Source organism: Rattus norvegicus, chromosome 2, assembly GCF_036323735.1.
Source record: "Rattus norvegicus strain BN/NHsdMcwi chromosome 2, GRCr8, whole genome shotgun sequence".
Lineage (NCBI taxonomy): Eukaryota > Metazoa > Chordata > Mammalia > Rodentia > Muridae > Rattus > Rattus norvegicus.
This window is the reverse complement of record NC_086020.1, coordinates 190,427,477-190,453,393: the sequence shown is the minus strand read 5'-3', so window position 1 is coordinate 190,453,393 and position 25,917 is coordinate 190,427,477.

The following is a 25,917-nucleotide window of genomic DNA, read 5'->3' as shown; positions in this document are numbered from 1 at the left end:
CTTTGACTTGGATTTCTTTTTACTAAAGTTTAGTAGTATTTGACTTTGTCTTGTTTGTGTTGGTAATAGAAATCATTTTTAATTTTTTATTTCTATTCTCACATTTCTCTAATTGTGTTTACAAACTTACATCCCTTTTAATTGTCTGTGTGATGTGTGTATGTGAATGAGATCACGCATGTGGAGGTCAAGGGCAACTTCCAGAAGTCCTTCTGCTGTGGGATCTGGGGATTGAGCTCACATTGTTAATTGTATGGGAAACACATTACCTACACGATGGCTAATCTTGGTGGTCAGTGTTTGGCATTTGGAAAACACTGAAATTTGAGCAGCTCAGCACGCCTTCGAGGTTTTCTTGATTGGAGGTGGTAAGACCCACCCTAAACCTGAGCCACCCTTTCTCTTGGCAGCTCCAGGATAAGGCTGCGAAAGAAGGAAGCTTTCGCTTCTTGCCTGCTGGTCCTCACTCTGGCTGATCCTATGGTGCTGCTGAGCGTTCCTTCCCTAGTATCAGAACCTAGTTCTTGGGGATTCCAATGTATACTGAAGAGCAGCTCAGATACCCAGCGGTGTGCATTGAACAACCATTGGATTCTTAGTCGTTCGGTTGGTAGACAGTCATTGTTGCACTAGCTGGATGACAGCTTGTAAGCCACCCTAATCAATCCCATCTATATGTACATGTATTTGTATATCTCCGTCTATCTCTATTTCTATCTCCATCTTCATCTATATCCATTTCCATATCTATCTATATCTATATTCACTCCCTCAGTTCTGTTCCTCCAAACAGTCGTGACTACTACTGCCACTGCCACTGTCATTGGACTCCAGCCTCTTCATCCTTTCAATGTGGACTGAAGAACAGTGGCTCTCCAAGAATCAAGGTCTTCAGTGTCACACTGGGACTGCAGAGGTATCTAGCCTCACAGACTGAATAGCTCTTGGGTTCTCAGCCTGTCCATTGAGAAGACAGCCACTGTTGGATTACCCGGACTGTATCTTGTAAGGCAATCTTATAAATGCCCCATTTCAGGTATAACCAGTCTATTGGTTTTGTGCCTCTAGAGAACCCAGGGAAAATACTGCATACTGAATTGAGAAGTTTACTTAGAAAACTGTTTAGTGAGGATACAGATAAGCACACAGATGACGTAAGATAATCAATCTAGGACCTGGGAAGGAAAGCTGGGGGGAAATACACACACACACACACACACACACACACACACACACACACATACACACACACACACATACACACACACACACATACACACACACACACCCATACACACACACACACACGCATACACACACACCCATACACACACACACACGCATACACACCCCCCCCCACACACACATATGAAAGTCAGAAATGAAGATTAGCAATGTGAATGAGAAAGTGTCCTTACTGGCTGTGTAGGGGTAGGCAGTGCCCTCACTGGCTGCAGGGGATAGGCAGTACCCTCATTGACTGCAATGGTAGGCTATGTCCTCACAGGCCTCAGAAGTGGGTGGGCACTGACTTTCACTGGTTTCAGGGTTATAGATGAACCCAGGCTAGGTCAGCTTCAAACCACCTTTCCTCTCTATTAAGTCTTCTTCCCAGATTTTCCTGTCAGGGAACAATGAAGACCCTCTTGTCCTTGGAAGGGAATGAGTCTGGGTTGCGAATTAAGTCTGTGAAATGTAGAAAAATCTTGTTGGTAGAAGAGAAAAGAGCCAAGCCACAGAGTAGAGGGACAAAGGTAGACCCGGCCTGACATTGGTATTATCTAGATTAGGCAGTCACAGGAGGTGCTTGTGAGGGATTATTTATGGGGCTGAGGTCCTGAACTGAACCAAAAGAGAAAGTGAGCTGAGCATGGTGTCTATCCCCCATTGCTTCCTAACCGTGAACCACGTGACCAACCACCGCAAGCTCCCACCTCCATGACTTCCACAGCATGGTGGGCTATTTCCACGAACTGTGGAACTGTGAGCTGAAGCAAACATCATCTCCCCTTGGCTGCTTTTGCCAGCTATTTTATCAGATCAGCAGTGTGATGAGAAAGATCGAGGAGGAAGTGGACTGATGAACCATGACCCCTGGATGCTTCACAAAGGCCAGCTCCTCAGTTCCTCCTTGCTTCCATGAGCCACTCTGAAATCTTCTTAGTGATTTCACTGTCACTTTGCCTTGTTCAGATTCAGTTCTGGATGTTTGCAATCAAGGGTTTCTAACCAATACCCATTATTTGACCTCTTCATGTACACATGGCCCCTTTACACACTTGTTGAAGCACTCCATGTTTTTTCTGCATGCCACTTTAATGTCAGTCTGTTCACTACGACATCAGCCATGTTTGTTCTGCTCACTCCTTTTTATCCAGCATACAGTATATTCTTTTACTCATACCAAGCACTCAAATACTTGCCAGGTTAATAAATAAACAACTTTATGGTTAATTAGGTAGAAGTAGGGAAGAAAGAGAACAGCTTAGAATGGCTCCAGATTTTCTGGCTTCATCTGGAGGGTGGGGATGGCATCACTAACTTGCCCTGAGAACATATGAGAAGGATTCTGTGTAGAATTTGGAAGAACATGAGCCAGGCTTTGGACATAAATTTGGGCTCCCATGGCACATGCACCAGAACTTTTTCTAGTCAGTAGAAGGTCTGTCTATGTCTAATTTAGCAGACATGGCTGGAGAGCTGGTTAAAGATGTCTTAGAGAGCAGGGTGTGTCAGAGCAGGGGATGAATGAAACCCTACATGAGTTCACAGTTTGGGAGAGAACCTCCAACTGAACAGGAACTTTAAGGACAATCCCCTCAGCTGGCCTACATTTGGAGATATCTCCTGGCCCCCAGAGTCCACTCACTTTCCTATTTTCCAACAGGAATAGTAGAGTTAATAGCCACCAAGTCCACTCTTGAGTTTGGGGGAGTCTCTTGGAGGAAGGTGGTGTGAAGCTGAGCCTAGCACTTTGACCTTTAGGCAAACCAATGCCCTCTAGAGTAGGGCAGATCTTCCCACACCCACCTGGCACCTGCCTCTGTTAACTATGTAAGGGCTGTCTCAAGGCACCAAATACATGCCAAGAGCGTTCAAGCATTTCCATATGTGGGTAGGTTTGATCTTTGAACTTCTGGGCTGCAAAGCACTGCTATGGCCACTTTATAGAAAGATCAGAATCTTGAGACGATAACAAAGCTAACCCCGAATCTGACACCCGGAAGGTTTCACGCCAGAATTGAATACCTTCATTTGTCCAGCCAAGGTTTTCCGTTCACCTGTGCCATGTGGCGAGGAGGGGGTGGATTTAACTACTGGATGCTATTGGAACAAAAGGTCTCAAAGGGCAGGCAGCAGCCTAAATATCTGCTGCTTGCCAACTCTTGTCACACCACCTCACAGACAAGTGAGGTCAAGCTGCAAAGCCACCTGGTGTGGGAGTCTTTCTTTTGAGTGCCACCAGCTGTACCTATGTGGTGAGTCCCGGTAACTCCTGTTTCAAAGCAAGTGCTGACCAGGTGGATCTTAACCATAGCTTTCCCGATTTCTCTTTGCCCACCCTCAGCTCATCATGGGATTAGAGGTCCAGCTCTTTAACTGACTTACAGTTAGTGTTCCCCTACTCTTTCTCTGCCCATACTCCCATCTCCTCTTCCCCTCTCCCCACTCCTCCTTCTCCATGGTTCAGGCTCTCCCTGGGCAGTCTGGGCTTTCTAGAGCTCGTTATGTGACTCAAGCTGCTTAAAACGGCAATGAAAACATTTCGTCTCCCAAGTGCTGGGATGACAGATGTGCCATCATGGCCACCTAAGATCACTAGTTCTAAGCTGGAATTATTCATTAGGAGAGGCAAAGCTTCTAGAAATTTAAAATAAGCAGAGCTTCCTGCCCCCCCAATTCTCTTAAAAACAAAAACCAAAAATTTGGAGACTGAGCTTGGCTTCAGGTACACTTCAGATGCCATCGCTGAGCCAGTATAGTAGGTAAACCCATAAAAGCTCGGAATTGGGTTTCCTCAGACTGTTAAATCACACCTGGCATGTTTGGACACAGGCAGTGTTGGAACAAGGGCAGACGGGGTAAAGTATGGGAGAGAAAAGGGGATTCCCATATTTTTCCTCGAGTTTCTAAGAAAACAAAAATTGTTTGCAGAAGAGACACCCCCACAGCCTCTAGACTTTTGTTTCACAACTCTTACTGTGACACAGAAAAATATGCTCAAGAAAGACATCTTTCCCACTCAGTATGCACTGGAGGAAATAGAACATTACCCATGTCTTCCCCACCCCTGGCCAGGGCTAACTAGGCTAAGAGTAGCTTCACAGCTTATCAGTATACCAGACTGAAACTGTTTCCAGAAGCAGGGGATATGAGTCCTGGATCGTAATCTCAAGCTAAAGCGTCTAGCTAAGATGAACAGATCAAAATCCCAGGGTATTTCTCTGCTTTACATATTCCTAATTCGGCTTTCCTCCATGCTGGGAGTCACAGAGGATTGTAGAAGTATTATGCTACAGTGATCTCACAGATCACGGTGTCTGGTGGGAGCAACTCACCAGCCAATGAGCCACTCGAGGTCAGTGATGGGGATTTGACCTGGAGGCTCCACTGGCATTTAGACTGGGTGCAGAGTGGGGACAGAGCCAGGAAAGACTTCCTGGAGAGAGGCCTCCCTGCATTGTGTTCTGTTGGGCCAAAGAAAGGAAGCCAAGCAGAGTGGAGAGGAGCCATTGTGAGCAGAGGGAGAAGCATAAGAAAAACAGAAGTAAATGAAAGAAAGTGTTCTTGGCACCTCTCTGGAGCTATATAAAGCCAAGTGTACCTTGAACTCTGAGTGAGGAAAGAGAAAGGTGAATTTAGAGCAGAAGGCAGTGGCTGTGCTGGAAGGACTGGGTTGAGGAATTTTATTTGGAGTTACTAATGTGCTCAGTAAAGAACAAGGCACTCTACATTACAGGTCTCTTGAGTCATGTGTCTGTTAAACTGCTCGACTCTGCTACTATAGCACAGAAGTAGCCACAACTTAAGTATAAAGCAATGAACAGGTTCCAGTAAAACCAGGCAGTGAACTGGCTTGGCCTGTGGGTTAGTCTGCCAAGCCCTGCGGTTACTCAGTCCAGGAATAGGCTGACCAGCTCATCTCCCTTTGCCCAAAGCTTCTTAAATCTTTGGCTATGAATGTCTCAAACCTAAGAAACTCTCATTACTCAGTAACCAAGGACAGCTGATCACCTTATCTAGAAAGCTTGTTAAAAAGTACAGACTCGTAACTCTGCCTGCTGATTCAATGACCCACAGTCTAGAGTTGGAGGAGATCCAGGGGTTGGGGTGCCATATGTGGGTAAGAGAGTCATCACAGATGAGAACAGGTTCCCAGGAAAGAAGCCACATGCTCGTGAACCTACCTAGTTATCATGAGGGTGCAGTCACTGTGGCCCTTTAAGAAAGTGGGTTTAACTGGGTAATAGTACTTGGTATGAGGCTGGACATTTATGCAAAAGAAAACCTGTTTTCTAAGTAACCTCTTGCACCACAAGCAGAGGAAGACCCCTTGGCCAGATCACAGGAATGAATGAAACAGGTGAGCAACCCTGACCTACTCACTGTCTAAAAAAGCCACTCACAGGTCAGTGTGCTGTCCAGGAATGAAGAAGAGAGTGAGTCCTGTGTTGGAATCACAAGCTATGTGTTCCACTAAGGCACACATATAGATAAAGACAGTAAACAGAGAGGAAGATAAACTTTGGGCCCCAAATGCCAATTTTGGAAGTTTTTCATGGTCAGTCCTTATCAGTAATATCCCTCCAATGCCAGGTTTGAAATTTTCCTCTCCCAAGCAACAGGTGTTTGGCTGCTGTTCACAAATGGTTTAAGCAAACAGAGTTTACTCTCCCCCTTTCCTTAATTGGCCCCCTTTTAACTGACCTCCGCAGCCATGAGGGAATTTTCCACTTGATTCTAAATGGTGTTTGCTATCTTCTGGACTGCTCACTTTTCAACCCAGGTGAGTCTTGTTCTGAGAACATCAGTACGTGGAAACCCATATTCACAGTTGAATTACATAAACGTCCTTAAGGTTTAAAATTGGTTTTTACTTGCTATATATATATATATGTATATATGCATATATATGTATATATATGTGTGTGTGTCTATATGTATACACACATATCTATCTCTATCTATATATCTCACAGCTCTAACAGGACACTGGTCCGACGTCACCCAAGTCTGGAGTCAAGTCCTGCAGATGGAGTCCTTGTTTTGCTTTCAATAGATGTATGACTTTGGACACCAGAGTTCATCCCACCATGAATATTCCAAAGCATTATTACGCACGTAACATCTTTCACTTTGAATCCATTGAACTTGGTGTAGAATATTACTGCCCCTCCATAGGGCTGTTACAAAGACTACCTATAGTAATGCATAGAAAGTGCATACAGTAAGCACACAGTGAATGTTGCTAAGATCATTCACATTAGCCCATGTGTTTCTCACTCATGAATCGAGCAGTTGACCTCCAGAGTTTCTCTGTTAGCCACCAAACCTCTCCCCCGTGTAGTAAAATTAGCGAAGGAGGAGCAGAGCTCCGTGGATGTTGCATCACATAGATCCTGGGAGCAACTTTTCAGAAAGCAGCAGTGTGTTTGAGGGTGATTTACACAGGGGCGGAACATTAGCTTAGGATTCTGGAGGAAGAGAGGGGAAGATGTTCCAGACATACATTTTAGCCTCAGATGAGAAAATGGACACATATATTTTCTTAGTTACCTATAAAGCTGGGTCCGAAGGCCAGACACTGGACATGGCTGGGGGGGCAGGTGCTAAGTAGGTTGCTGAGTCTTTCTTTTGTGCTTAAAAGAGGGGGGCTGGCCTCTTTCACTGGAATTGTATTAAATGTGTTAGCAAAACCTTCACTTTCAGCATCGAAGAATACATTTGTGGTACCCAAAGGGGAAGCATTCTGGGAGACAGTGGCTGTGCTATTTCCCAAGTTATGGACACAAGGGACAGCTATGCTGGGAGTATCACACCATACTCCAAAGAGAAGAGGCTTTCAAAAATAAAATCCCACACAGTGCCATGTAGGAGTTCATAGCAGCTGCTGGAGGTGTGGGCTCTCTACAGCATTCTTACCACCTCCTGAGTCCTGTGAGCCACGCAGCAAGGTAAACTTTTTTTACAAGGACCCCTTTCCTAAAGAAAGCCAAAATCCACAGAATTTAACATAGGAGGATGATCAGTAAGTATGAAGTTTCAACACAGCTATGTCACTGCCAAGGTATGAGCATGCACAGGTGACCATTTAAAACTGGGACAGACACCTGGCCAGATTAGAATGGGTCAGGAAAAGCTCCCCAGTGGAAGGAACTTAGTTTAGAAGCATGCATGGAATTATCAGGTTAAAAAAAAAGGCTGCATTCAGGAGAAAGAGAATTGTGAGGGAGATTATAGTAGAACCTTAAAATGGTGTGTGTGTGTGTGTGTGTGTGTGTGTGTGTGTGTGTGTGTACACTCAAATACACATACCTCTGTGTGCTTGTTTATGTGTATGTAGGTGTATGCATATACAGGTATGGGCATATGTGCTTCTGTGTACAGAGACCTTGTGTAGCTTGTTAGCATAACACTGAGCCATATTCCTAGCCCTTGATTTAAAACGTTTCCTAAAACTGACTTTGTATTAAGGAATGCAGGAATATGTGCTAGAGAGACAGAATGAGGGCCAGGCAATGCTGGGTCTTGCTGAAGGAGAGCCTTGGTATGAACCCTGGTAATGAGCTTGAATGTAGTCTTCGGCAGCAGATGCTCAGGAGACTTCAAATTGGAGGAATGAAATGGCGTAGCTTATATTCCAGATCCATGGCACCACGCATGATGAACCTTTAGCATTTAGATCAAAAGCACGCAGTGGTGATGCTTGGCAGAGAAATAAAAGGATGAGAGATAATCCAGAGTGTGGCAGGAGGACAGGGGTGGACTTGGGTCCTTTGAGGGCTTCAGTCAGACAAGGTTTTGCTAAGGGTTGGGATACAGGAGAGCAGTGGAAGAACCCAGGGCTGTTAATGAGAACTTGAAGGAGATAGGACTAGACAGAAGAGTAGACGATGCAGGGGCAGCAGATGAGGGAAGCTGAGGAGATGGAGGCCTTCCACAAGAGCCAACCAAAAATGGAGCCAAGAAGGAGGAAGAGTCAATCACGCCCGTGGAGTTGTCCCGAAAAATCAAGACAAAGACAGTTTCAAGCAAGAAGCTGACAGTGTCTGTGGGGCTATGAGAGTCTGTTTGATCCAGTCAGGAGTAGAATTGAAGGACCATTTGAGCCCTGAGCCATACTGTAGAGAACAGAGGGGCAGAGAAGGACGTGGGGACAAGACATAGATGGCTCTCTGGGGGTGGAGGGTCTTGACTGTGAAGGAGGGTGGAGGTTTAAGAGCAGCTGTGTTGAGCGGGGAAGTTTTTAAAGGCATTGAGAGACCTGAGCATCTATTTATAGTGAGGGAAAGACAGGCTAGATGCCAAGGAACTGCGTGAGCTCTCTGTCCAAGGTTCTAACAGCGGCTGTCAGCCTTCCTAATGCTGCGACCCTTTAATACAATTCCTCATGTGTGGTGACCCCCATCCAGAAAGTTATTTTTCTCTCTACTTTATAGCTGCAATTTTGTTATTGTTATAAATCATAATGTAAATATCTGTGTTTTCCAATGGTCTTAGGTGACCCCTGTGAAAGAATCATTTGATCCCCCACAAAGGGTCACAGTCCACAAGTTGAGAAACACCATGCTGGAGGAAGGGATCCTCCTTCTGTTAGTCTCACTGATCATAAGGACATCATCAGGGATTCTTCAATGTGGCCACAGCTTCCTGCTCTTTCAGTCTGTGCGTTGTTGGATATTAAGGGGGTGGAGATCCAGACAGACTGGAAGTATTTCATGCATTGAGTCATCCAGTTCTGAAGAAGGGGGTCACCCTCATCTTCCCCCTACCCAGAGATTGAAATGACTTCACTCTGGAGTCCCGCAGGAGAGAGACAGTGCTCAGGTCAGCCACCTGCTTTCCCAGGGTCTCTCTCTGGTGGAAAAGCCAGAAAGGTCACTTCTTACTAATTTCTAAAATGCTATTTATTTTCAAGCTCTATTATTTTAATTCAGGTTCATTCAAAGGGGTCAAATGTCTCCTAGGTGCCTACTGAGCCCAAACTTGCCTGTACAGCACTTGTACCCTTAGAAACTCTGTCTTTCTCAGGTGTTCAGCTTTTCAGGGAACTGGGGATAAAAAGATGAGCTGATATAATAACCAGATTACTGCTTTTTAAAACTATTTAAAAAGGTTACTCGCCACCCCCAGATTTCAAGTGCCTCCATTCACTTAGTTTAAGTAGCTTTGCTTCCATTTATTTATTTATTTATTTATTTATTTATTTATTTATTTATTTATATTTATTTGTGGGGCTTAAAGCTCCATCAAAGCAATGCTTGCTGATCAAGATAAAAAAAAAAAAAAGGCGGGGGATAACTCTTGAGTCACAAACAAAAAATCAAACCAAACCAACCAACTAACCAATAAAGGAACTGATAAAAATAAATGGTTCAGGTCCCAGAACCCATGTAAAAATCTGGCACATTGGCACATGCATAACTATGTGTGTGTGTGTGTATGTGTGTGTGTGTGTGTGTATGTGTGTGTGTGCGTATTAAATCTTGAGAATTCATTTGATAGTAGCCCAAACGGTGAACCCCAGGTACACTGAGAGACCATGTCTCAAAAAGTAAAATGATAAAGACACCCAACACGGATCTCTGGCTTCTACACGCGCACACACATACATATACATATAGCCCGAAGAAAGGTTAACTTTCCATGTATCGAATATACCCATGACATCAGCTAAAGCACAGAATAGCAAGTGTAGGCCAGTTCTGTGTTGAAAATCAAAAAACTGAGGCAAAGAAAGCTTGTTTCTGCTTTCAAGGACATTACGGGGAGCCCGAGAGGTAAGTGCCCATTCTCTGGGAGGCTTAATTGTCATGGTCAAAATTCAGATAGGGAGAGCAGACAAGGTGATGACTGACCAGCCTTGTCTGAGAATGGCATCAAGGAAGGCTTCCCAAGGACCTTTTGGAGTAGAGCTTCAAAGGACTGTCAAACTGATGTCCAGTAACTGTGAGGACCAGTGAAACTGGCAGCTTTCTTCTAGGACTGAACCTGAACATACCTGAAGCCAAAAACACTTGCGAGCCTGCTGTGTCTTTAGAGCCTGCTGTCTTTCTGCGTGCTGACACCTAGTGGCTGCATTCCTCACACTCTCGCAGAGTGCCCAGGCTCCTCTCCTCTCCCTGGTTGTTCTAGTTAAGGATGTAGTGATGGTACACAGGGATGCCTCCCACAGCACACAGCCTGTGAAGCTGGGACTGGACTAGAACCTCAGTCCCAGGACTCCAATATCAGATTCACTATGATTCAGTCCCCACCACAGCCAAACTCTCACCATTGTTACGGAAGGTCCAGGAAATCTCTTCCGAGTGACTGTCTCTGGAGTATGCTGAGAAATTTCACGCCCCCCTTGCAAGATGTGGGGACATTTTAACATAAAAGGAATATGGAAGTTAGTGGCTTAGCCAAAGAAAAATGGGGTATTTCCTTCTCACCCTGTTCCTACTGGTCTAGCCTTCAAACACCTGTCTCATTAATGAGTAAACATAGTTAAGAGATGCTAACAGAGTGGATGCAAATGGTTTGCTTTTGGGGAAGCCAGGATATTATGAGAAATGAAAGGGCGGGATCTCTAAATACTTTTCTTTCTACCTATAGCTGCTAGAAGACTAAAATCATTATTGAGTCTCAAGTACAGTGGGTTCTAAAAACACCTGTCAGCTGTTGAGTTGCATAGAACAGTGTATTCAAATACGGTTCTCTGTTGAAGCTGGAAGTTTACATGTCAAATGTTTCAGAAGCTCACCTGGTATTACTATGGCTTCGATGTCCTTGCTAGCAGCTGTCCTGGCTAATCTTCAGGTCTTTCTGTTATATGTTTTGAAGATTCACTAATGACAAATTCAAGTTATTGGTTTATGCCAGCAGTTTGTGAAGAATGGATCTAAGGACTATATAGTAAAATTCATAGGGCTAGCCAGACCAGTGGAACTGACGCAGTCCAGAGCAGTCAGTACCTAAGGAGTGAACGAGCTTGGGGAAAACCTCTCCATGGAACAGTAGCTTGAGAGAGAGGAGGACTAGAACACAGATTCTAATATTTGGTCTTAGTGACCCCATAAGCTTGGGAGAGGAAAGGACCTACCATTAATCCATCCTCGAGGGAGCTCCTGGACATCTCAAACATTCATGTGTAGCATTCTGTCAGGAAGGCAATACTAAGACTCATAGTGTTTGGTTTTACTAAGGTAATGTATGGATTATATGACAGTGATGCTCAATGGAATGACAAGACCTAAATTATTTCATTTTAATTTGTTTATATCTCCAAGGATGGGTAGTCTCTAGCCACTTTTGTGTGTGTATGTGTGTGTGAGTGTGTGTGTGTGTGTGTGTGTGTGTGTGTGTGTGTGTGCGTGCCTGTGCATATATGTGTGGAGGCTAGAAATCAAGGTCTTTATAGCTGATCCCCTTATCTCCTTATTTACCAAGACAGGATATTTTACTGAACCGGAAGTAGTACATAGATTGGCAGGCTGCTAGGGATCTGCCTGTCTCCATTTCCTCAGTGGCAGGGTTACAGATGTGTGTCACCACTCCTGGCTTTTTATGTGGGTTTTGGGAACCTGAACTCAGGTCCGTAAGCTTTACTGGGAAAGCATTAAACCAACTGAACCATCTTCCCAACCTCCTCTCTCCACTTTTTTCCTTTTTGGCATCCCCTGCATGAGGGCTGTCGACATGAAGGGAGAAGGGTTTCTGGATAGAAGTAAAGAAAACTTATTTAGGTAGTAGCTCCTGGAGGGGTCCGACCATGCTAGGCTGGAACTTCTTATCTCCCAAAGGAAAAATTCTGGGTTGCTTTTGAACATCCCGTAATTGAGGCTGGTATCATGGCTGGTGATTTTAGGAGCCCTGGGGAGTGCTAGAATTTCTTCTTGTACCCATCAAGCTGAATTTACAGCAGGGAGAAGGGAGGAGGCTGGGGGATGCTTCTGATTAGCTTGCATCTTCTGCCAAAGTTATATGTCCTCTCTGTGGGCAATTAAGTGTTTCTCACGGACCTGCCATCTGGGTTCGGCAAAGTGGGGAGTGGCTCTTCTCTCTCCACCCTACCTCACTCCCAATCCAAGGGCCAAGCAGCAAGACTCAGAATATCTAATTCTTTCTCTAGCTCCCATTTTTCGTCACTTCTGGGGATAATGACTGCCTGCATAGCCCAACCTGGGGTTCAGCCCACTCAGTGGTCCTGCAAAAAAGCCAAGCGGTTAATTATGCTGGAGCATGAATTGTTGACTCGAAAGAAAAAAAGAACATCAATTTCAACTTCCCCAGCCACTTCCAGGAAAGAACTCACTGAGAGTTTGAAGAACAATTTATGTCTTGTCATTGTTTCTTAAATATCTCCTCAAATTCCCACGTTGAAGGCTTAGAGCCAGGGGAAGGTGGCAGGAACTTAGGAGATGAGGAAAACGCAGGTCACTGGTGACATACCCTTAAAGGGTAAGTTGAGATCCCAGAATGCTATTTCCTCTCCCCATTTCCCTCCTTCCCCACTCCCTATCCCTTGTCCACCGTAAGGCAAACAAGCCCTGCCATCACATGCTTCTGTCACCATGTGCTGCTTCCACACAGATGTAAAAGCAACTGAACCAGACAACCATAGGCTAAAACTAGGAGCCAAAATACTTTTCTTGTTACAAATTGACTCTTTTTCAGGCATTTTGACACAATAAAAAGCTAAATATCATTGCTATTGCTGTCACTGTGTTTTTCAAGTGCGTTGGTATAAGGAGGAGAGGTGCTCACAGCATGTATCTGTGATGGTTTGAATTAACTGTAAACCAAAGTCAGAATCACCTGGGAAGTGAACCCCTGGGTAAGTCTTGTGATCTTGATTTTACTAATTGAGGTGAGAAGACCTGCCCACTGTGGGTGGCACCACTCCTTAGACAGCGAATCCTACCCTGTAAAGTAGAGAACACCAGATGAACACCAGCATGCATGCACTCAATGATCCTTTCTCCTGGGTTTTGAAGTAATGGCTACTTCAAGCTCCTGGTGCCTTGACTTGTTCAGCATGATGGACAGTCACCATGAACTAAAGTAACCCCTTCTTATTTGTTGCTTTTGTCAGTGAATCTTACCAGAGCAACAGGAAAAGAAAGTAAGAAAGATTAAAACTTTGTTGGGAAGGAAATGTCCACCTTATTCTGTTGCTTCAGGTGCCATAGTTCTCATCTGTAGCCCTCAGGTCCATTCAGTAGTAAACGTTTGTTGTGTTACCTCGTGTGTGCCAGGGCTTGTGCTACTCAAACTCAGCCTGGCCCAGCTCCTGGCCAGAGACAAGGAACCTGTCCAGACTTACAAAAGGGGTGGTATGGAAACAAGGTGAATGTGCACATAAGAACCTCTGGGCCGTGGCTTATGGTGCAGGGGAGGTTTCAGGCTCAGGAAAATGTCTTCAGAGAGGAGAAAGGAGCACAGGAGGACAAAGCAATTGGTAGCAACTGTCTAAACTTTATAGTATCTGGTACTTCCTCTTAAACAACCTCTGGAAATTAGAAAAGTAAGCCAGGAATGAAGGTACACTCCCCACATCCTAGTATTCCAGAGGCTGAAGCTGGAATAGAAAGTTTGGGACTGGCCTGACCTATGTCATTCTGTGTCGCATATCTATATCACATCAGATTTATATATAGCACTATACTGTTAACCATTGCTACCAGAACGTGTACATTTTACATAGACAAAGCCTGTGCTTTTTCAATAACATCATCTCATTTCTCCAACCCCAGTTCCCAACACGCACCATTCTCCTCTATGCTCCTGAGTGGGTGGTGTTACCCACAAGCAAACAGCATAAGTTGATACCATATCATGACTAATCTGAATAACACATAGCATAGGTTGTCACCATGTCTTGATAGTCTAAATAATGTTCCAGTGAACATGAGTGTGGAGATGTCCTCCAGGAATGCTGATCTCTTTCCTTTGAATATATACCCACAGATTAGATTGCTAGATTATAGGAAAGCTCCAAGATGCCACACAGAAATGAAATGATTTGGTATCTGTCTTTTTGTATCCAATTTAGTTCATTTAACACAACGGCCTGACTCATCAATTTTATCACAAACAGCAAGACTTCCTTATTCAAACTGAATGATGTTAACATCATTCTGTCAGCATTTGGTGCATTTGTACATCCACATTTGTGTCTGTATTTGCAATTCTTTAATCGATTTACTCACCAACAAACACAAAACATGTGTTGTTACCATATTTTGACTAGTTTGAATAATGTGAGCGTGGAGAGTGGAGATGTCCTCCTGAAATGCTGATCTCTTTATTTTGAAGATATACCCACAATTTAGATCGCTAGATTATACGAAACCTCTATTTTAAGTTTTTGAAGACCTCATAGCAGCTGCACTAATTACAGAATATGCAAGGCTTTCCTTTTTTCATATACCAGCACATTATCTTTCTAATAACAGTCATCCTGACCAATGTGACATGTTACTGTGGTATGGTTTGCAATTCTCCGGTGACTAAGAGTGCCGAATACATTCTTGTATCCACTTAGATGTTTGTATGTCCATTTTGAGAAATGTGTACCTGTTACTTATTTTATATAATTATTTGTTTTGTTAGTTGTTTGTGTTACCTATGTAGTATGGGCACTAACCTATGTCATATGTATGGCTCAGAAATATTTTCCTCCATCCCCACGGCTGTGTGTTTATCTTATTATTTCCTTTGCTTCATGGAGATTTTTGGATTGATACAATCCTGTTTGTCTATTTCTGCTTGTGCTTTGGGACTCATATAAAAATTATTGCTAGACCAATGCTAGGAAACTTTTCTTCTTGTACTGTAAGAGTCACAAGGAGGTCTTTACTCTGCTTTGAGTTGATTCTAATATATGGTGTGAAATAAGGGTGCAATTCGTCTTCTGATGAGGATATCCTTTTCCCCCCAACATCATTTATTGGAGAGACTGTCCTTTCTTCACTGCATATACTCTTGGTTGGTTCATCCTTGCCAGAGATCAGATGATCACAAAATTGTGAACTTATATCTGGGACTTCTTTTCTTTTCCAATGTCTCTGTGTCTACTTTAATGGCAGTAGCCAGTACCACAGTGTAAAAATATTTTGCTATGTATTTTAAAATCAAGTGTAGTTCTTGGTTTCCTCATATTTGTGAGTGTTTCAATTTTATCACCACTTTCACTTTTGAGTTCCATATTTGTGTGTGTGTGTGTGTGTGTGTGTGTGTGTGTGTGTGTGTGTGTGTGTGTGTAGGAACACATTCAATTTAGTTCCAATGCTATTTAATTCATAAATTTGTTTTTTAGAGTAACAAATTCTATTTTGGGAGATGTTTTGTGAGTTCTTGAAATAATGTACCCTCTGTGGCTGTTGGATGACTGTGTTTGTCACTCAGATAAGCTTAAGCTACAGCGTTGGTCAAGCGTGCTGCACTACTCTTGTCTATATGCTTTATGCACTTTTGAGAGTGGAGTATTGAAACCCCCACTGTTCTTGCATTGCTAGGTCTACTGTTCCCTTGGGTCACTTTGTATCTGCTTCATATATTCAGGTGCGCACACTGTTACAGATTCTTGATGAAGTGCCCCCTTTTCACTGGATAATCGTCTTCTTTGTCCTATGTTACATTTTTTAAACTTCAAGTCTATTTTGTGTGATGTACACATAGTCAGTCCTGCTCTGTCAGTATTAATTTGTCAACTCTCTGGATCCATATATGCCTAATGGATTGGTAAAACACACATTTCTGATTATATCTTTGAAGATATTACTAGAAAGGATTGACATGAAGGAGACAAACTGAGGGGTAGGATATGCCCCGAATGTGGTCTGAACCAACCAGTACTGGGGGCTGCATGGAATAGAAGTGAAAGAGAGAAAGCCAGGCAGTGCGTGCAGGCTCGCTTTTTTTTTTTTTTTTATTAACTTGAGTATTTCTTATATACATTTTGAGTGTTATTCTCTTTCCCGGTTTCCGGGCAAACATCCCCCTCCCCCCTCCCCTTCCTTATGGGTGTTCCCCTCCCCACCCTCCCCCGGCTCGCTTCTTTCTAAACAAGTGAATGTTGCTGCTACCGTCATCCACGGGCATCAGGCGTCAGCTTGTTGCATCTTTCAAAGCAGGCTCACACTGTGACTCCGGGGGATACTCAGCTTTGCACGAGGAGGCTTCACTGGTTCCCTCTGTACTGAAACTTCTGGTATCCGGACAAGGAAAGAAACTCTCAGTGCTTTCTGAGTTCTCTGATACGGAAGCGTGCAAATAGCCATTGCTAAGTACCCAGCTTCCCACTGTGCAAGTCAACGGGACATTCTCCCTTTTGTTCCTGTATTGTCCAGCCCGCATGTGCACTCGTATCTTTACATTGCTGTTCTACCCTCTGCAGAGTCATTGTCAGCTTCTTCGTGTGCTTAACTGTGAGGCCTCGTGTCCTTAAACCTAAAAGATGGTTCTTAGAGTGAGGTTTCTTAAGCTGCTCCACTCAAAGACCTATTTTGCCCAAGATATTATTTTACTTTAAATTTTAAAAAGTATTTTTGACAATCGTGTCCATGTGCATGGTTTTTACAGTTTCACACATGTGTGTAATATATTTTAATAAGCTCACCCCTCTATAGCCCTCTCTTGTCCCTGCTGTGCTGAACCTCTTCCTTCCGTCTAGCTCTAATTGGGGTCCCTGTATGAGCATGGGTGGGGGATTGTTTACTGGAGTTGAGGAAACTTAGCTGCTGCAACAAGGAAATGAATTCTCTTCCTCTGACCACATGTTAATGCCAGTAATTTCTCAAGTAGAAGTAGAGCTTTATGGGTCTCCCTTTTCCTTAGTAGAATGTTGGAGGGCGAGTGTGGTTCAGGTCTTGTACAAGTTAACATAGCTGCTGTGAGCTCATGGTTGCAGTAGCCATGTAATAGGCAGCATTTCATAGAACGTCTCCCCGTCTTTTGAATCTTATCTTTGCCATTTCTTCCTTGATGTTCCTTGAGTCTTGGGAGTGGGGAGTTGAGATAGAGATCTCATTTAAGGCTCAGCAGTTAATAGCCACTTGTTTAGAATTTCTAGAATTTTGACTAGCTGTGAGTCTGCTGCCCACTGGATAAGAAATCTGACCAAGGCTGACAGCAGCACATCTATACATAGATATTTAGAAGGCTCTTTGATATCATACCTACTTAACAAAACAACTGGAGTGTATTCCCCCCCCTCCCCCCCGCCCAGGGCCTGTAACCTCCCCAGATACAGTCCTTTGAGCAAGTTTACAGTGCCAATCAGGAACTCTCTCCTATGGAGTAAGCCTCAGCATTAACCAGAAAAATGGTTGCACCCACAACAGTCCTGCCAGTGTTACAGTGGCCATGTCTTCCTTAGCAGGTTGGTTTGGCCTTATCCTGAGTCCACAGTGGGGTGAGCCTATTGATTGCCTTCCTCACAGCAGCCTGGACAGCAAAGTCAAGAACTATGGATTCTAGCCAGAGGGGAGGAAGCTTTCAGTTCAATTCTGGCTTGATTTTTTTGTGTCCCTAAAACCAAAGTGTGCGGTGGTTTTAGAAGTACAGTCTTGCTGTATGTTATCAGTTGTCTAAGATACTTATACAACTTAAGATATAAAAATATATCCAATATGTAGGTAAATCAAGTATTTACTGATAAAATATCATAAAGAAATTTATTTTAAAACAATTTTTGGGATGCATAAATTTTAGTATTTATTAAAGATGAAAACGAATTTGTATATTAATGAGATTGGTGTGATTATTTATTTTTATGGAAAGGATTAAGCCTTGGATGAGAATTTGATACTGGAGGACATATGAAATTGTCAACATTTTTCAGAGTGATTGATATTTTGATTTTGTAATATGCTGAGAACACCACTTCACATAAATTTATAACACAAAGTGGCATGAGTATACTAAGAGGCAATTCAGAAATTTGATTCTAATTCTAAGCCAAAATCCAACAGCTCAAACAGCAATTCAAAAAATTAACCTTCTAACATAGGAACCACAAAGACACACTAATTTGATGCTTACTTGCTGAGGAATGACAGTAGGAAAAAATCCTGTCTTTGTTTTCTATAATTGAACCATTATGTTTCTATTTATTTTTGCTTGTGTATTCATTATGCACAGTGCTAGGTTTCATAAAGATCATTTCATAAACTCAGTCATACATTTTCATCACATCCATTTCTTTTTTTCCACCCTCTACCTTGCTGCGACATATTGGCTAATTCTCATGGCTTGCTCAGCCTGTTTTCTTATAGAACCTAGAACTGCCAGTCCAGGGATGGCACCGCCCACAATGAGCTAGGCTCTCCCACCAGTCAATAATTAAGAAAATGCTCTATAGCTTTGTCTACAGTCCCATTTTATGGAGGCATTTTCAGTTGAGATTCTCATCTCTCCAATGGCTCTAATCTGTGACCTGTGTCAAGATGACATTAAACTAGCCAGCACAGTAGGGGTTAGAAATTATCCATATTTTTCTAGATTTTCCAATTTATTGAAATATAGGTTTTAAAAATATGCCTTAATGATCCCCCAGTTCTCATTGGGACTTGCAATAATGTCTTTTCTTCTTTAATTTTGTTAATTTAGGTCATGTCTTTGATTTAACTAGCTTGCACCAGGGCTTGCCAATCTAGTTTATCTATTCAAATAATCAAATCGTTCTTTCACTGATTCGTTATATTCTTCCTTTGTCATTTCGTTAGTTTCTGTCCTGACTACTTTTTATTTTTCCATCTCTTGATTTTGGGTTTGTCCTATTCTTGTTTTCCAAGAGCTTGTGCTATGAAAGTTCTATTGATTGCCAAGAATGTGTATTCTGCAGTGTTTGGAATTCTGTAGCTGTCTGTAAGACCATTTGATCTATGAGATTTATTTATATTTGAGGTGCAAAGTCTCATGTAACCCAGGCTGGCTTTGAACTTAAAGTGTAGCTGGGGATAGTCTTGAACTCCTGATCCCAATGCCTCTAACCCCCACCCTCAAGTCCTGGGATTATAAGTATGAGTCACCACACTCACAGATGTATAAAGTCATTTAATCTTATGGGTCTTGATTTATTTTTAGGGTTATCTGAATGAGCATGCGCTTTGGTGAGAGCAGAGTACTCAAGTCTTATACGTGTATTGAGGTCAGTCTACACCTTTAAACACAGTGCTGCTTGCTTTATGAACATGGGTGTGCTAGAGTCAAGGCTGCATACATTATTTGGAACTGTAATATGCTCTTGATTGATTGCTTGTTTAATCTACATAGAGTGTCTTCTCTATTGCTGGGTAATTTTGGCTCAATATCTATTTTGTCAGATATTAGTATTCCTGCTCTCACTTGCTTTTCTAAACCTCCACCGAATTGACAATCAAGATCCATCACAACTTAGAATGTCCTTCTACATCCTTACACTTATGGGTGTATTTATCTTTACCAGTGATGTGTGTTTCCTATGAGCAGTAAGCAGAGGTGTCCTGATCTTTAACTTAATGTGCTGGTCAACATCTTTTGGCTGGAGAATTGAGGCTATTAATATTCAGAAGCATTATGAAAACGTTTGTATTACTTCCTATTTTCTGTTTTACAACTGGTGCTACATTCATTTCTAATCGCCATTGCCAATTATTGTTCTAGAAAGGTTTATTCTTACCCGTGACAGCCAGGATGTGTTTATCTCTTCAGAATGTAGGATTCCCAAGTATCTTCCATAATGCCGGCTTAATGGTCACGTATTCGTTTGGTTTGTATTTATCATGCCAAGTTGTAGAATGTAGAGAGATGGGAAAGATGTTTTTATAAGATGAGTGTGATCTCTATGAACACTTTCATTCTCAGCTTTTATGTGTCTGGTGTATTTGATCTGTTACTACTACAAACTATTTGAGCTTATGCTTCTAATCCAAGGGCTGATAGTAAAGACTGGTTGTTGGAGAACCCTGCTATTGAGTCCTGCTATTAAGGTCACAGGCCACCATGTCCAGGCAACTCTGGGAGCTTGGTGAAAAATGGAGGACGTTCTCAGCGAGGCTTCCTTTTGTCTGCCTGACCTTGTTTGGAGAGTGTCTCTGAGTGTCCTTGTCTGACCTTACTTGGAGGATGACCCTGTGCAGAACTTCCTGCAAGCCCTGCATGACTCAGCACAAAAGTCCTGCTCGTTCTCTGCCTATCTGATCACTAGGTACTGTGTTATGACCAAACATCCCTTCCCACTCGTAACCCTAAGAGCCTTTCTATACCCCACCCCCAGAACAATAAATGAGCTGTCTCTCTGGAGCAGACTCCTGGTGCTTCTCTGTCCATCCTGTGGGCCAGTGGCTAAAGACCCCAAGGAAAAGGCAAACCCACTTCCCACTTTCTGTAGTGTTTCATGGTTGTTTGTCCTTTGCTCATTCTTATAAAGACAATAGTGTACGCTCTTGAGAGTGCTATGCTGATGACATCATAGGCTCAAATATTGAGAGATGAAATTTCTATCCCTATAATGTCTCTCAGAAGATATTACATTTCAACACATGAACCCTTGCTGGAGGTGTGCTCAAGCCACAGCCCAAACCAGACATTCTGTCCAGGACCTCCATTGTTTATGTCCACCTCACAAGGAAACATGTAATTATTGTATCTCATCCTCAGCTACCTTATTCATCCCATCAGAAATAAAAAAATTCCAAAGTCTCAAGGTTTATGGGATTTAGACAGACTGCCTGCAATTGTAAGTCTTCATCAGAACAATGTACTTTCAATCTAAACGGTGGAACTGGCACAGGGTACACATTTCCATCCAGAAGGGAGAAATAAGCAAGTGTACAGGACTAAGCCATGTAAATGAAGACAAAAACTCAAAAAAGCAACGAACTCATACACTTCCAAGTCCAGCATCTTCTACGCATCTCTTGTGAGAGTGCCTATGAATTTGCTGACTGGACAGTTTTTGTCTGTTGTCTGTCTCTTTCCATGATGAGTGTGGCATGATTTCTAATACATTTCTGAGGTCCTTACTGCAAATCATAGCTTCTCTGAACTGCAGTCCACTGGGAGCTTTCTGCGGAAACTTTAACCCTGACTATGGCTTTACCAGCCAGAGATATCTACTAGTTGAACAAAGGGATGTGAAGAGTGTGGTATTTCCGGCCAGTGAGTATGCAGAGTGTACCTTGGGGTCCTCTGCTGCGATAATTTACCCTGGAATTGTTGTGGACCTGTGATTGCTGGGACTCCATAAGAGGTTTCTGAGACACTGTTGAAGCTTTTTACTTACTGCTCAGATGACGGGCAAATGTTTCTGCTAGTCTGCTTTTACTTCCTGGCCTTACCTTTACATTTGTCTTCCTGCCTCCCCTGGCCAAGTTACCTCCTTGCTTCCTTTGGCCCATGAGTCTCATTATAAATATTAAAAGTAGCTAGTAACACCACACTTCAATCTGAATGCGTTGTTTATAAATCTCCAACACCAGATACCATCATTCATAACTTCAGCTTTTTATAAAGTCTTATACATGGATGCAATTCAGTCACATTCTTTAGGTGACGAGCCAAGAGCCTTTAGTCAGTTTCCAATATAATCCTCATTTAGTTTTGAGGCTAGTTCCCCAGTTCCCTTATATTTAGCCCTCAGAATTGTCAATAACACCCACTTACAGCATTGTAGGCATTCTCAAGCCTCCTCCAGACTCTCACCTGCTCGTAACTCAGTTCCCAGGACACACACTCACATTTCAGGTGCTTATTGTTAGCAATGTTTTCATTTCTGTACCAGTGTAGGACGTTGGTTTTATCATTGCCAATTAGATGGTATCACAAACCAAGAAAACAAGAAAATCATTTGTTTTGGCTCACAGCTCTGTCCCAACATTACAGAGAACCATCTGATAACAGACTTCTTAACTAGAGTCTCGAAGTGATGCAGGGCATTGCATAATAAGGGGCAAGCAACACACATGTGTCTGTGTGCCTTCTCAGATCTGTTTAGATAGTCACAGATACTCAGTCATTGAGGCTTCTCCTTGATGAACCTTCGAGTCCTTTCTTTGTAATATCATAGTTATTCACATTCACACTCCGCCTCCTCCTCCTCCTTCTCCTCCTCCGCCTCCTCCTCTTCCTCCTCCTCCCCCTCTTTCTCCTCCTCCTCCTCCCCCTCTTCCTCCTCTTCCCCCTCCTCTTCCTCCTCCTCTTCCTCTTCCTCTTCCTCTTCCGCCTCCTCCTCCTTCTCTTCCTCCTCCTCCTTCTGTTCTCCTCCCTCTCCCTCTCTCTCCCTCTCTCCCTCTCCTTCTCCCTCTCCCCCTCCACTCCCCCCTCTCTCTTGCTTTTTATTTTTTTCAGACGGGGTTTCTCTAAGTATCTCTGGCTGTCCTGGAACTCCCTCTGTAGACTAGGCTGGCCTGGAATGCAGAGATCCTCCTGCCTCTGGATCCTAATTGCTGGGATTAAAGGACTGTGCCACCACCACCACCCAATCGCTTCACACTCTTGATAGTTTATAATGGAGATTAATTTTCAACATAAACCCTTGGGGTACTCCCTCAAACCCTATGTAAACCAGTATCTGGGAAAGTCTTTCTCTGCCCTGCTTCTAGACTCTGTAATTGGTTAGGTTTGCTTCTTTGACTATGTTGTCCCACTCTATCCTGACCTGCAGGGTTTGTGCTGAGCAAATCTGCTGATAGTTTTACAAGTTACTTCCCAGTGAGTAATTTTTTTCTTGTTTTCAAAGTTCTCTTTTACCTTGGCTTTTGACAAGTTGATTATATGTCTAAGATGATATTTTGATGACGAGCCTATTTAGAATTCTCTTGGCATCACAGATCTGGGTCCTAACTACCCTTCTTCTTCTTCTTCTTTTTTTTTTTTTGGTTCTTTTTTCGGAGCTGGGGATCGAACCCAGGGCCTTGTGCTTCCTAGGCAAGCGCTCTACCACTGAGCTAAATCCCCAACCCCCCTAACTACCCTTCTTACATATGCTAAAACTCCAGTCAGCATTTAAGCTTTCTGCCGCGTGACCATTCTATACTCCTGGAACTTGGCCAGTGTATACAATGGCTCACTTGATATTGTCATAGACCTCATACAGGCTTATTCTTTTCATAACTCTAATTGGAAATCTCAAATGATTCATCCTTGAGTGGTTGAGTAGTCTTTCTCTCTGACAGTCTGCGGTTGAAGATCTCTGTTGGATTTTTCACTTCAGTCAGGGTATTTTTAGCTTCAGGATTTCTTTTGCCTCTTTTTGGTTTATTATTTCTTTGTTAACCCATTTGTTCTTTCCCCTATTTTGTTTTATTATCTGTTTCTGATCTCCTGTGGTTCACTGAAATATTGTGCTTAAGGCAATGGTTTTGAGCTCTTTGTAAGGCGGTTTCTAGATTTCCATTTCCTTGAGGTTTTTGGTTTTGCTTTGCTTTTTGTTTGCTTGCTTTCCTGAAGCTTTATCAATTTCCTTTGCTTGGATCATGCCTAACTTGTTTTTCACCATTTGTGTAACTTTGTGTTGTTGCGCTCATATTTGAAGGATTACTTGCTTCTTCCATATTTACAGATTAGGTTTTGTTATTTTTGTTTTGTTTTGTCTTGTTTTTGTATCTGGAGGTACATTTGGATCTATGTGAGGTCTATGTCTGTTGTATGTCCTATGTCTGTCATAGGAGGTGCCCATAGGCATAGCATTCGATTCATAAGGGTCTAATCTATAAAGTCTCTGTGCAGGTTTCTGATGGACAAGACAATCTTGAATTATGGAGAGTGGTGAAGTCAATTGATGGGAATGCTTCAGTAGCACGAATGCAGTTGGAACTGAAACAGAAAGGTCTATACTGGGGTGCAGAGGCATCTATGTAAATCCCTTGGTAGAAGAAATGGAATGCAGGGCTGTGGAAAATGGAGTTAGAGTTTAGTGCGCAGTCATGAGGCTGCTTCAGTCTGTAGTGTGACAATGCTTGTTGGGCCTGTCACACATGTGTGATTTTGCCTTCTCAAAGAATTCCTTCTTGGCATTTTGTAATATCCTAGCCTAATTCCTAGTCTCCTGCAGATGCATGTTTGACCTTGTATGATTGTCAAATATTTGCCTCTGAGCAGGGAGGTAAAGATGATTATTTTTTGTTCTGCCACCTTACTAAAGTTGTTCACTTGCTTTATCTTTACACCTCTTCTGGATGCCTGTAGAGAATGGGCAGAGAGTGGTAGAGAAGGAGTGTATGTGGGGAGGATAGTCAGAAAGTCATTGTAGGGCTCGACAGATGGATTTCCCACGATGCTTTCATATTTTCAGTAGTATAAACCCTTTTTGTTGATTGGTCTGGGAAGAAGCCCAGCAATATGTTCTTATTCCCATGCTGAAATGATTCTGCAGAATTTACGAGTGAGATAAAGCTGCAGGATGTGCTCACTTTAATGTATCCTCCCTACCGCTCCCACTCATGACTGAGGGCATTGGTATGGCTATGAAGGTTCGGGGGTCCAGTAAGTAGAAAGTTAATTAGAGGGATATATTTGATATAGGTTTGATCGGATATATTTATGCAGTCCTGTGACATTCTGCCAGCAATAGAAAAACAATTTAAGAGCCTCTAAGTCTTTTTCTTTCCTCTTCATCTTTTGTACTGTTCACATGCCGCGGCTGCCTCTCTGGTCCAGATCTGAGTCATCCCAGTATCTTCCCACCACAGTCCTCTCAGGGTGGCCTATCCAAGCCCATCTTACATCTTATACCAGAGAGGACTTTTAGGAAAAAAATACAATTGATATTCACAACTTCTGATTAAAAATCTTGTATTGCCTACATGACAAATTTCAGCCTCTGTAATCTACTTTTAATTCTTTCCCATCTTTTCTTGGTCACCAGTGCTAAGGGTGATACCTAGAGGGGGCTCTCCCTTCTCAAAGAAGAAGAGGAATAATGGGGGGGGGTTTCTGAGTGAAGGGATGCTGGGAGGATAGGGGGAGCTGATATTGGAATATAAAGTGAACAAATTAACAATTTTTTTAAAAAAGAAATTCCTACTATGGCTGGCGAAGTAATTCAGTGATTAAGAGTAGTGACTGCTGCCAACAACTAGAGTTCAATTCCCACATGGTGTCTCACAAACTTCCATAGCCTCAATTCCAGGGGATCCGATAGGCCAGTGCATGGAGTACTTATATAGATGTAGGCAAAACAATAATACTCATAAATTAAAATAAAATTGAAAAACATTTTATGCCTGTTATTTCTTTATTAATAAGCTGTACTCCTATACAATCAAAGGTCACAAAATTATAACCAAATGAACAATATGGGTTCTTCTTCAGTTTTTATTCTCCTGGAACTGACTTTTCTGCTTTCTGTGGCTGTAGCTCTGAGAAGTGTTTTGTATTTTCATACACCAACCACTTCCTGTGGACTTGGTCAAGCAGGACTGAAAGGTGATGTTGACAGTAATAATTCTTCTTCTTCTTCTTCTTCTTCTTCTTCTTCTTCTTCTTCTTCTTCTTCTTCTTCTTCTTCTTCTTCTTCTTCTTCTTCTTCTTCTTCTTCTTCTCCTCCTCCTCCTCCTCCTCCTCCTCCTCCTCCTCCTTCTTCTTCTCCTCTTCCCCCTCCTCCTCCTCCTCCTCCTCCTCCTCCTCCTCCTCCTCCTCTTCCTCCTCCTTCTTCTTTTTTGATCAGCCCAATGCTTAACAGTAATGCTATGTAATAGAAAGTTGTTGGGATGGTTTGCATATAGTTGG